At 46.0% G+C, this 13,588-nt stretch overlaps 1 protein-coding gene across 1 annotated transcript in view; it reads right to left on the reverse strand.

Moving 5' to 3' along the window:
* Positions 1–4,309, reverse strand: part of PARPBP (PARP1 binding protein) — a 34,496-nt gene extending 30,187 nt beyond the window's left edge. The window contains exon 1 of the mRNA XM_068276944.1: positions 4,140–4,309. The gene's annotated coding sequence lies outside the window, so the exon portion shown is untranslated. The remainder of the gene's footprint in view (positions 1–4,139) is intronic.
* Between the last annotated feature and the right edge of the window lie 9,279 nt (positions 4,310–13,588).

The raw sequence follows: 13,588 nt of genomic DNA on the forward strand, positions 1-13,588 counted from the left end.
CATCGTCTGATGTATGGACTCCTTGGCCATCAGATTCGATCATCGGATAGATAAACCTGACAGGGATCTATGTGATGTCTGCCACAGACTAGGAGCAGATTTAAAAATATATTGAACCACAGCACTGCTCAAACCAGTGCAAAGATATGGGCCATCTACCTGCCGCTGCACTCAACCCACAGTTGATAAGCCTAGATTTTCTACAGAATGACATTTTTTGCATGATAGATCGGGCCACCCGATGCATTGATTGCTTGTTGATTCAATTAGAGCGATGACATTGGAGAAATATAGACGGGAGATAGAGTATAGCGACCTGTACAAACAACACTGGCTAAAATGTATGTATGCACCTTTGGACTTTAGATGACCTGGCAGAAAGCATTTCTATACCTCCTGCTATGTTAACAAAGATAAGTTCTATTTGTTCTTGAAGGTTACTCAGAAATTTTGACTGGAATGTCTAAAGATTAGTCTCAGTAATAATCTCTCCGATGTACCCAGCAGGGATCGGGAGTCAATCCCTCAGACAACAGTTTTGGGCCAAGGCTGTACAAACAGTTCAGATGCTATGGGAAGAAAAGAGATAGATAAAATAAGACAGCACGAACGATCGAAGCCCAAATCAAGCATGTCGGAAATAGTCAAATCGATCCCGATCGACCGGGAAACCGCATGGTGTGAACCCAGCATATCGATCTATAGCCATCTATCTCCTGGTGAACGCGGTAACCGGGTCATTGCAAGACACCCTATGAGACCACTCATCTCCCATGCTACAGTTAGCAAACTGCTTGCTAAGTGTCGTGAAACTGGTGTTGGATTTGCCAAAATGTGGACGCATGAAATCTGTCACTAATGAAGAAACATCTATATATGGAGTAGCTTCTATGAAGTAGGGCAAGTGGGAGAACAATGTGCTCAGTGGTCGCTATACATCCGGCATACTGGAACTTTAGCCAATGTTGGGAAAGGGGTCCGCGGGAGGATTTTTTTAAAATAAAAGTTATGCTATATGTGTAAGCTAGCACTTTGCTAGCTAACTATTTCCCGCAAGCTCCCTGGCACCGCTCTGATCCCCCCCCGATCGCTGCCAATATTTACCCGTCTGCAATCTCGCGAGAGAGTCGCAGCGTCACTCGTCGCTATGGCGCCGATCAGACATGACGCCATGAGCAGACCCGATCCTCCCCATAGCGAAGCCTGGAGATGAAGGCTGCGGCATTGCGGGATCCCTGGGGGGGGGGGGTACGTATTACGCCGGTGATCTGGGGTGATCGGTGGGGACCATTTAAGCTATACCAGTTACCTCGCTATCCTGCTGATCCTCTGCCTCTAATACTTTCAGCCATAGACCCTGAACAAGCATGCAGGAGATCAGGTTTTTCGGACAATCTTGACAGATATGACAAGATTCGCTACATGCTTGTTTCTGATGTGATTCAGCCACTACTTCAACTAGAGCAACAGGGCTGCCAGGCAACTGGTAATAAATATGGAAGCCTCCATATACCTCTCACTACAGTTCTCCTTTAAATTTCACTTCCGAGTAGCTATGTACTCGTAGCTCCTCGGTATGAGCAATAGTACTCGTTCATGTGTGCAATGCTTTAACCTGCTGGGCGGTCTGGACGAGCTCAGCTCGTTCAGTACCGCCGGAGCCTGCCGCTCAGGCCCTGCTGGGCCGATTTGGCTCAAATAAAAAGCAGCACACACAGCCGGCACTTTACCAGCCGCGTGTGCTACCTGATCGCCGCGCCAGCGCGGCGATCCGCCGCATGCAGCGGCGAAAGAGGGTCCCCCCAGCCGCCTGAGCCCAGCGTAGCCGGAACAAAAAGTTCCGGCCAGCGCTAAGGGCTGGATCGGAGGCGCTTGACGTCAGCTGACGTCCATGACGTCACTCCGCTCGTCGCCATGGCGGCGAGGTAAGCGAAACACGGAAGGCCGCTCATTGCGGCCTTCAGTGTTACTTCTGGTCGCCCGAGGCGATCAGAAGAACGCATCCGGAGCGCCCTCTAGTGGGCTTTCATGCAGCCAACTTTTAGTTGGCTGCATGAAATAGTTTTTTTTTTATTAAAAAAAAAACCCTCCCGCAGCCTCCCTGGCGATCTTAATAGAACGCCAGGGATGTTAAGGTGGCCACACGCAAAACAGAGACATTCACAGTGCACCCATTGCAGTGTGGTCTGACAGAAAACTGCACCACAATGCACTGTGTTTACTGCATATCACCCGTATTAAAGCTAATGGGAACCTTTAAAAATAAACAGAAGAAAAAAAAACCTGATACTTACCTAAGTAGAGAGAAGGGTCTGGGTCCTATATAGCCTTCCCACTTCTCTCCTGGTCCCCTTGTTTAAGCGATGGCTCCCCCATTTGAAACCCCCACTGCGGGAGGCTTCAGGAGTACGAGTGCTTCCGAAGACTGGCAGCTCCATACTGTGCATGCGTGAGCACATGAGGGGGCCCGCTAGCGCAGACGCAGTACCGAGCGGCCTGTCTTCAGGTGCACACGGGCTCCATTCTGAAGCCTCCTTTCGGCAGCAGAGAGCATTATTTGACCAATTGGTCAAATACTACTACCATTGAAGCCAGAGCTGGCACGCATGGCCCCTGAGAGAAGTGGGACCGCTCTATAGGACCTAGAGCCTTCTCTTTGGTAAGTATGTGGTTTTTTTAGGTTCCCATTTACTTTAACAGTGCAGTAAAGCATTTTCATTTATATGCAAAAGGGGCACCAAGCAGGTAATGTAGAGTGCCGTTTTCCCATTCTGTTCCAGCAGTCAAAGGAAACACAAGGTAACTCCCACTGTGAACCCACCCTAACAATTGATTGCTAGGACAACAGCTTGGGGGCAACAGAGCACACACACACACACACACACAGAGTTAATAAGATAATAGGTTGATTCATTGCTCAGTGGTTGGCCATGATTCTTGGCTGAGACAACGCACAACAATTCTCTGGTGTGTGTACAAGGCTTTTCATTACACTTGCCTTGCTAACCTCTCCCAATATAATAGCAGCCAACATTCTGAAATAATTTCAGAGCCAGTGTTGTAAAAACCATATACACCAAAGGCTCCTAGAACCTCCATAAAGCAGAGCAGTGCTTTTCAGCGCTGCTAGATTTGGGCGCAGCCAGCGCCGCCATAGACTATAAAGGGAATCAGTCTATAGCGGTGCTCAGTGAGTAACATCGGTGCCGTCAGAAGACGGAGCCGAGGTTGCTTAAAAAACAACAACATAATAATTCGGCTTCCAGCAATTGCTGGAAGCCAAATTATTTCATTCCCCCACTATCCATGGCGGCCTGGTGGTGGTGGTGGTGGTGGGGGGGGGGGGGGGGGGAATAGTAATTCATTCGGCCCGGACTTGTGCAGACGCAGGATCAGCCATATACCGGCTGTATCCTGCGCCCAATTCAAATGTACTCCCATAAAGCCAGTGGATACATCTGTTCTTGATCACTTTGGTCAACATTCTGCTGGCAGGTCAGGGACAATACATATTAAAAGAATAAGTCTACAAATCTTATGTGAAATACCTTGGAAATAATGTCTATTTGCTTACTTGAAAATAATGTTCAAAATGTGAAATAAAAATACTTAAGAATAAAATTACTGGCATATACCAAACAAGGAAAACAACAATTATGAAAAATGCAGCAAGAGACATGGAATACATTTTGGGACATCTGAAAAAAAAATGGATCCTGTTCTTAAAAATCAGAAATAACAATGCTGTATACCAACAATAATTGCACAATGTATTTTCCAGGCACCCCTTATTGTGACTAACACCACTTCATGAACACCTTCACACTAATACGTATTTGTTATGCAGTGCTAGATTATTGTGTATGGATGCTTTCCCAGCATTCATTGACGCTTCTAAGTAAAATAGTTATTTAGGTTTATCTGTACATGACTTATATATGGTTTTAATTTCTAAACCTAATACAATAAATTACCTGAAAAAAGTCCAAGCATCCCCTGATCTCAACAAAAGTAGCCCCTGGTCTACATCATATACCAAGTGCTGAGAACCTTAGAAGCACAGCATCAGCATGATGCGATAATATTGCTAGCAGTCCTCCCCGTGTGACGCAACATGTGAGATGAACCTCTGTACTTACTGTGTCACACCAGTGGCAGAGCTCCCCTCAGTGCTGTCTGTGCTAATACTGGCTGCTGCACCTGGATCGCCTGGAATCAACCAGCAACGGCTGCTCCTGCTCTATGCTTCTGCAAGTGTTATTGAAGTTTAAATGCTCCGCACGTCATCAGCTCTCCAGCTAATCAGAGCGCACGACCCGTCTCCCGGAAGTAGAAGCGCTCGGAGGAGTGACTGCGGCCAGAGCTGTGAATCTGCTGGCGGGAGAGGTAAGTGGTGTGCGTGGTTTATGCTGTCATAATGCACGCCTGTATTAATTCGCGTATAAGCTGTCTGGTAACGAACAGCTGCGCTGGCCATGCAGTACAGGATGACAGTGTACATCTTCATTACTCTGCATGCAAGGCTCCATGCTTAAAGGAGAACTGTAGAGAGAGGTGTATGGAGGCTGCCATATTTATTTCCATTTAAGCAATACCAGTTACCTGGCAATCCTGCTGATCCTCTGCCTCTAATACTTTCAGCCATAGACCCTGAACAAGCATACAGCAGATCAGGTGTTTCTGACAATTTTGACAGATATGACAAGATTAGCTGCATGCTTGTTTCTGGATTGATTCAGCTACTACTTCAGCCAAATAGATCAGCATAGCTGTCAGGCAACTGGTATTGCTTAAAAGGAAATAAATATGGCAGCCTCCATATACCTCTCACTACAGTTTTTCCTTTAAGGTCCTCTCTATGTAACTGTTACATGCCACAGCATTTCTTCATTATATAGTGTAACAACACCTGGGGCAAGTTTTAGCATGACCCACAGAGTTTTGCCACTCAGAGGGGAAGACAGCAAGCAGTACATCCCTGCTCTTTTCAGAATGAGCTTAGGACTGGATTACACACTTCCTGTTCTGCTAGTTGACAGATGCAGCATCATGAATTTGTAGTCTTTGGGGTAAACAAAAGCAGACCCAAATTAAAAACTGTTTGCGCTTGCGCAATCGTTTAAAATAAAGTTTTAATATATAATCTTAATTCTTTTTTTTTTCAAACTATAAACATTAATAGTGGTGCGTTGTAGTATGGCATTGTAACACGGACCCTCACACCAAGGGTGAGTGAGCAAAGTTTCACCAGAAGCTTAACAATACCAACTAATGTTTGAGGGGGTAGGACAGTGAGTTAAGGTGGCCACTAACAATACAATTTGCCAAATGATCATTTACAAATGATTCTTTGTATGAACGATCCAAAATGGGACGTTTTGGACCACCAACACAAATTTCCTAAACGATTTGATCAGAATAAAATCCATCCAGAAATTGGATCAATTTCATTAATCTGATTGGATTGGTTAGGAGATTTTTGTCCATTAGTGGTCCCAAACGATCATTTCGAATCCTTCATATGAAAAATCATTTGTAAACAATCGTTCGTCAGATTGTATCATTAGTGGCCACCTAGAATTTACCTGGATGTCCGCCTCTTGCGGCTGCATTCCATCTTTCTGATATTCCCTATTTTAGAGCCTGTTTTTACACACAAACAGTATATTTTGTGAAAAATCGCATTTGAGAAATTATTTGCGTTTCCCACCGATACATGTGTGAATCCTCCTGCATACTACTTGCGCACTGGAGCATCGTGTTGCAATGGCCAATCCCCAGGCTCTTTTGGAGCATCTGGCTAGTTCTAGTGAACATCCGGCTGTCATCAGCACACCTCCTCCTCTGCTGTAAGCAGAAATGTGCAGAAAGGCATCGGCCCTGCACTCGCATCTCGCCCCACCTCGCTACTTTTTCATGCCACCCAGTTGGAAAAAAATTCTGGGGAGAACACTGCAGTACAATCTTGTTATAATAAACTCTGGTATAGTAAACTACCTTTCCAGGTCCCGACCAATCTCCTTTATAAGTCTATGGGAGCAACACCTGGTATAGTAAACCTTGTTTTTTGGCCCCTACGTGACAATGACTCTGGATATAATAAATAGAGATGGACGGAACTGTTCTATAGAGAACAGTCCATGGGGAATGACCTTGGGGTCGCTTCCTTGTTTGCCTGCTCCTGCATTACTGCGCAGATGCTTTCGCGGGGGCCGCGTGTCCTCGATCGCGCGCCCACAGCCGAGAACGCTGTTGTGCATGCGTGTAACGTCATACAGATGCGCAGAGCACTCCTGCCGAGTGCTAGTACTGTACCTCCAATGGAAGGACAGAGTTGGACTTTTGCAGCAGAGAATGTACCAGGGCACGCTGCGCCATTTCTAGGACAATTTCTGATTATAGTAAACCACTTTTCCTGGTCCCTTGGACTTAAAGCGGATCCGAGATGAAAAACTGACAATAACAAGTAACTTGTCTATATATCTTATCTAACGTTTAGATAGTTTACACAGCAAATCTAGCTGCAAACAGCTTTAATAGAAAATGATTATTTCTTCCTGTGATACAATGACAGCAGCCGTGTTGTTTGTAAACATTACACAGAGGCAGGCTTATCTGTATCTTGAGCACTCAGACTGTGAAAAAAACCTAATCCCCCCTACTCCCTCCTGCCCTCTGCCTCTGAAATCAATGGCTAGTAACACCTCCTCCTGCCCAGACTGCTCTCATGAGCCCTTGCTACTGCCAAGGCTCTCTGAAAACCTGTGGGCGTGGTTTATTTAGTTTATAGGGAATTAGAGTATTAAAACAAAAACAAAGTATTTGGCTTGAGGAATGCCCTATAATCAATAGGAAAGGAACACCATTATGCAGTGAGTAAAAGTTCACCTCGGATCCACTTTAACTATAACGAAATTATACTGTAATAGCATTGCAATGCGATTGATGATCAGTTAACTTCATGAAATGCCATCAAAAGGTTTGCATGGTGTTTTTAAAGAGAACCTGAGGTGGATAAAAACAAAGTTAACAGAAAATCTTCCAGAGGCTTCTCACCTGCTCCTGGAGACAACCGCCGCTGCCCAGGACCCTCTTTAAGACTGTGACCAATTGCAAAGTGTGCATGTAACTTGAGGGGGACAAACATCTCATGGCTCTTGAAGGGGGGGGGAGGAGCAGGCAGATTTCCCTGCGGCCTGCCAGTGCTATCTGCTGCACGGACAAATCTGCATGCAATGGTGTGGTGCAACATGGTGTAGTATGCACTTTTACCGCCTGCAAATCGCACTGCATCATGTTTGAAACTAGCCTAAAGCCCCAGTTTCCGGGTAGCAGGATGGAGTCAGACAATTACTCAACATCTATGTACTTGCATAGGGGATCCATGGTTTCTACTGTAATCAGGCACGGATTTACCATAAGGCACTGTAGGCACGTGCCTCGGGGCACCTCATGATGTAAAGGTGTCTCTCTCCCTCCTTTCCTATGCAAAATCCTGATGAGTGTAAATGAGAGGTTACTCACCCGCCCCTTGCATTCCACTGATGAGATCTCCCTTCAGCCAGGGCCACTTCTAGCTACTTAATACTGAGGTTCCTCTACCTAATACTTGGGGGCACCTCTATCTACTTCATGTTAAATGGGTTCGGTGGTTCTTTTTAAAAACAAAAACTGACACTTACCTGGGGCTTCTACCGCCCCCCTGCAGCTGTCCTGTGCTGTCCTCTATGATCCTCTGTTCCCTGCCGCCGATCACCGTATAATTATTCGTTTAACTAGGCAAATGCGGCAGCACATGTCCTACCTCCTGCTCACATCTCTGGGAGCTCACTGTATGAGAAAACTTCGTACTGTGCAGGAAGCTCCTAGAGATGCGCACGCCCGTGCAGGCGCAGTTGCATTCGTCTAGTTAGACGAATAATTGGACGGTGACCGTCGGCAGGGAATAGAGGATGGCGCAGGACAGGACAGCTGCAGGGGGCCGGTACAAGCCCCAGGTAAGTGTCAGTTTTTGTTTTTAAAAGGAACCACAGAACCCCTTTAAAGAGACTCTGTAACGAAATTGTCAGCCTTTTTTCTTCTATCCTATAAGTTCCTATACTCTGTCTTACTGCAGCCTTTCCTAGTTGCACAGTGGCTGTACTATCTCTGTTATATAATCTAATCTTCTTTCCTTTGTCGGCTCAGGCAGGAATGTGCTGCTCTGCTTGTGATAGGTAGAAGTTATACACACCCTCTCCAAACCCCCTCCAGGCTCTGTATGAGTCACAGACTGAGCTTCTCTCAGCCTATCACATGCTGGTTAGCAGCCATGTTTTTTGTTTGTAAACACTGCCTAAAACTGGCAATTACAAGCCAGGATTGCAGCAGAGAGTGGCAGAAACCGCACAGAGGGTCCCAGGAGAACATAATGAATAGAATGGTATGCTTTTTATTGTAAGAAATTTTAGAGTACTTTAAGTAAACATCTGGCTACCTAATACTAAGGGACACCTGTAGCTACCCATGACGGGCAAAGGAAGTAATGGAGAAGTGACAGCTGGAACAGCCAACACACTTGCAGTGCGGTTTGGTGGGGGTTTGTAGGTTCATGGAGGGAGAAGTCTAAGGTGCCAGTACATCTGTGCCTATAGGCTCCTGTGAGATAAATTCAGGCCTGACTATAGTGCAGAGATAATTGATTATGTACCCTGGCATCTGAAGTCACATGTGATTGACCTATCAGCATCTGTGCCTAATGCCCCATGAAGGAGACATTTTGCCCACTACTTTGTGTCTATACACTGAATTCACTAGTAAACTTGAATATTTTACCAACTAGCATGTTTCATTAATGTTCATTTGTTACATTTGATGCTATTCCACTTTTAAAAGAAATTGTATCACTTTTTATAGAAATGTATTTTCTAGTACTATACACAGTAAAACAAAGAAGGAATAACAAAGTATCTAACCTTGGATATATTGATAGACAGAAGATATTTAGTTTTGCCAGTGGTAATTTGACATTGATTACGGTTATTATTTTGACTTTTAGTACAGAATAAAATAGAAAACTGTACACCAGATGATGAAACAAGACACAAGCAGGCATGCCACTTACACAGTAGACTGTGAAGACTATGTCCACGTGGTGGAGTTTAGCCCTTTTGACTCCGGATGTTCAGGCTCATTAATTGCTTTTGGTGGCAATGAGTACATCGTTATTGCTTCTTGCAGATTCCAGGTAAGTGCACTGTAATTTTGTCTGTTCTTTACTATATGTAAAGTGTTGTTGGAGAAAGGCGAAGCAATGGCAGCTTAGCATGCAACCATACTGTAAAGGTGGCCATAAATCTGTAGATTTGGCAGCCATTCGACCATAGGATTCAATAATTATAATCAAATCGGATGAAAACTTGTGCCGCCAAAAGCACGCCCAATAATGCTACCAGTATTGGTCTGAAATTGGTTGCATCTATTAATTGTACATGCTGGAGAATCTCAGGCTGACATGCTTGATTGGTGCGAGGAGGTAGCAGCATGCGATAATCACAAGCACAACAGAAACCCCCTGGTCTGCCTTTCCAAATGTACATATAACACACCCACCGTACCCTTGCATTAATACTTTACCTCTTCCATATTGGGGCCCCGCGCAGTTGCCAGAGCATTGCAAGTGGGGTGTGTGACGTAACACGTACCCAGTGTGTAATCAATGTGCTGACAGCCACGTGGGAATACAGAGGCTGCCATCTTATCTTCATCCTCCATGCTTACAAATGGAGAGCACTTTGTGGTATGGCCTGACTTCAAATTATGTAAGTTGTATTCAGCTTGGAACTGGGCCAATAGAAATCAATGGGAAGTGCATTTGATTCACTCCAATCCCATGTTGCATTAAATCACATGGAAGTCTGAATTATTTGCACTTTTTTGGCCATCTCTTCTGTTTTTGGATGACTGCCTTTGTCAAACTTAAATCCCCAGGGGGAACTAGAGTTCCTCACCTCTGATAATAAAAGCAGTAAAGTGTTGTATTGTGTTAGCCATGAGTAAAAGCAAGAAGTTTTGAATCAGGATGATACCATTTATTGGCTAACTTAGAGATGGATAAACAGTGAGCTTTCGACTTATAAAAAGCCTTCGTCGGACTGGTTCCTGACCAAAACTGAAAAACACAGCTTATATACACTGACATACAGAGGAGAAACATTCTTTAGCAAACATAAATGTAATTAGATGCCTTAACTGTTACTGAGGAGGCTTTCCCAGGTATCCTATCTAAATTGATAAGATCAATAGAATGTTGAATGTTGAGGATTCAATTGATCTTATTTGCCCTGCTGCTTCTCCCTCCCCTCTCCATAGCACGCGCTGCTGCTTCTCCCTCCCCTCTCCATAGCACAGCACGCACTCCTGCTTCTCCCTCCCCTCTCCATAGCACAGCACGTACTCCTGCTTCTCCCTCCCCTCTCCGTAGCACAGCACGCACTCCTGCTTCTCCCTCCCCTCTCCGTAGCACAGCACGCGCTGCTGTTTCTCCCTCCCCTCTCCATAGCACAGCACGCGCTGCTGCTTCTCCCTTCCCTCTCCGTAGCACAGCACGTGCTCCTGCTTCTCCCTCCCCTCTCTATAGCACAGCATGCCCTGCTGCTTCTCCCTCCCCTCTCCGTAGCACAGCACGCACTGCTGCTTCTCCCTCCCCTCTCCGTAGCACAGCACGCGCTGCTGCTTCTCCCTCCCCTCTCCATAGCACAGCATGCGCTGCTGCTTCTCCCTCCCCTCTCCATAGCACAGCACCCGCTGCTTCTTCTCCCTCCCCTCTCCATAGCACAGCACGCACTCCTGCTTTTCCCTCCCCTCTCCATTGCACAGCACGCACTTCTGCTTCTCCCTCCCCTCTCCGTAGCACAGCACGCGCTGCTGCTTCTCCCTCCCCTCTCCGTAGCACAGCACGACCTGCTGCTTCTCCCTCCCCTCTCCGTAGCACAGCACGACCTGCTGCTTCTCCCTCCCCTCTCTGTAGCACAGCACGCCCTGCTGCTTCTCCCTCCCCTCTCTGTAGCACAGCACGCCCTGCTGCTTCTCCCTCCCCTCTCTGTAGCACAGCACGCCCTGCTGCTTCTCCCTCCCCTCTCCGTAGCACAGCATGCCCTGCTGCTTCTCCCTCCCCTCTCCGTAGCACAGCACGCGCTGCTGCTTCTCCCTCCCCTCTCCATAGCACAGCGCCCACTGCTTCTTCTCCCTCCCCTCTCCATAGCACAGTACGCACTTCTTCTTCTCCCTCCCCTCTCCATAGCACAGTACGCACTTCTGCTTCTCCCTCCCCTCTCCATTGCACAGCACGCACTTCTGCTTCTCCCTCCCCTCTCCATAGCACAGCATGCGCTAGGTATAGCCAGGGATAGGTGTAGCCAGTATTAGGTGGCCACAGCATAGGTAGCCAGGGATAGGTGTAGCCAGTAGTAGGTAGCCACAGCATAGGTAGCTAGGGATAGGTGTAGCCAGTAATAGGTGGCCACAGCATAGGTAGCCAGGGATAGGTGTAGCTAGTAATAGGTGGTCGCAGCATAGGTAGACAGGGATAGGTGTAGCCCAGGGGTGCCCACACTTTTTCGGCTTGCGAGCTACTTTAAAATTTGCAAAGTCCAGGAGATCTACCAACATTTAGGTAGCAGGTATACGTGTCTTCAGTATAGGTAGATAGGTATAGGGGCCTTCAGTATAGTTAGCCAGGTATAGTGTAGGTGCCTTCAGTATAGTTAGCCAGGTATAGTGTAGTTAGGTGCAGGGACCTTCAGTATAGTTAGCCAGGTATAGTGTAGTTAGGTGCAGGGACCTTCAGTATAGTTAGCCAGGTATAGTGTAGTTAGGTGCAGGGACCTTCAGTATAGTTAGCCAGGTATAGTGTAGTTAGGTGCAGGGGCCTTCAGTATAGTTAGCCAGGTATAGTGTAGTTAGGTGTAGGTGCCTTCAGTATAGTTAGCCAGGTATAGTGTAGTTAGGTGCAGGGACCTTCAGTATAGTTAGCCAGGTATAGTGTAGTTAGGTGCAGGGGCCTTCAGTATAGTTAGCCAGGTATAGTGTAGTTAGGTGCAGGGACCTTCAGTATAGTTAGCCAGGTATAGTGTAGTTAGGTGTGGGTGCCTTCAGTATAGTTAGCCAGGTATAGTGTAGTTAGGTGCAGGGCTGTGGAGTCGGAGTCGGAGTCTGGCAACTTTGGGTGCCTGGAGTCGGGAAAAAATGCACCGACTCCGACTCCTAATGAATTTGTAAGTGTAATTAAAATAGAAAATATGATAAAATGTTCTATTTCTCAGATAAGTCATTAAAATAATGTGTATATATATACAGTAATAGCTGTGCTTAGTCCACAAAAATGAAATTAACCAATCAAAATTAGTTACTTGTGCTGCTTCAATAAAGCAGTCCCCGTATTTTTAAGGTCACATACATATCTGATTGTGACTGTATATAGGATGTGTACGCAGGAATCTCTTATATATACTAAATAACATCTATGCTGTAAGAATAAAGCCTGATGTGTAGCTGTGTCACTAATAGAGATGGTCAATGAGATGGAAATAATTCTGCATTGATGCTGATTTATGCAAATGTATGCACTCCCTTTGCTGATGAAATCAAATAATTTGATATGTTGTTAAATTTGGTTTAGTGACTGCAAATTAAAGGGTACCTGAGACGGATGAAAAGTAAAGTTTTATACATACCTGGGGCTTCCTCCAGCCCCCTTCAGGCTAATCAGTCCCTCGCTGTCCTCCACCACCCGGATCTTCTGCTATGAGTCCTGGTAATTCATCCAGTCAGCGCTGTCCGGCCGCATGCCGCTCCCACAGCCAGGAACATTCTGCCCCTGCGCAATAGTGCTGCACAGGTGTAGTATGCTCCTGGCGGTGGAGTGTGTGCATGCGCACTACACCCGACTGGCTCAAGTACCTGGACTCATAGCAGAATATCCAGGTGGTGGAGGAGGACAACGAGGGACGGATTATCCTGAAGGCGGCTGGAGGAAGCCCCAGGTATGTATAAAACTTTAATTTCATCAGTCTCAGGTTTACTTTGTTACACAGTAGTACTATACTCTACATATGCACTCCCCACAGAGCTGCAGGGAATCCACTGAGAATGCTGTGCACATTGAACACAGAGGTGTTGTCTGTCACCCATAAACCTTGTTCAGATTGTGCATGAAGAATGTGTAATAGAGGAAGAATCTCCTCATTCCCCTGCAGAGTACCTGCACATCATTCTTACATGTACCTACACTTACATTGCCTAGGGCCTGATAGATGTTCTTTGTTCCGGTTTGTACCTTTTACAAGTACTCTTACCAAGGACTAGTTTTAGTCTAAAGAATAAATATAGTAGTCTACATATCCTTCTCACTTCAGTTGTCTTGTAAAATTCCTAAGCGTTGGCAGTTAAGAGACGAATTTCACGTTACATACTTTTAATCAACAAAATTGTAATATTCGGAGTCGAGGAGTCGGAGTCGGTGGAATCCTAAACTGAGGAGTCGGAGTCGGTGGATTTTTGGACTGACTCCACAGCCCTGGTTAGGTGCAGGGACCTTCAGTATAGTTAG

This window comes from Hyperolius riggenbachi, chromosome 3, assembly GCF_040937935.1.
Source record: "Hyperolius riggenbachi isolate aHypRig1 chromosome 3, aHypRig1.pri, whole genome shotgun sequence".
Classification (NCBI taxonomy): Eukaryota; Metazoa; Chordata; class Amphibia; order Anura; family Hyperoliidae; genus Hyperolius; species Hyperolius riggenbachi.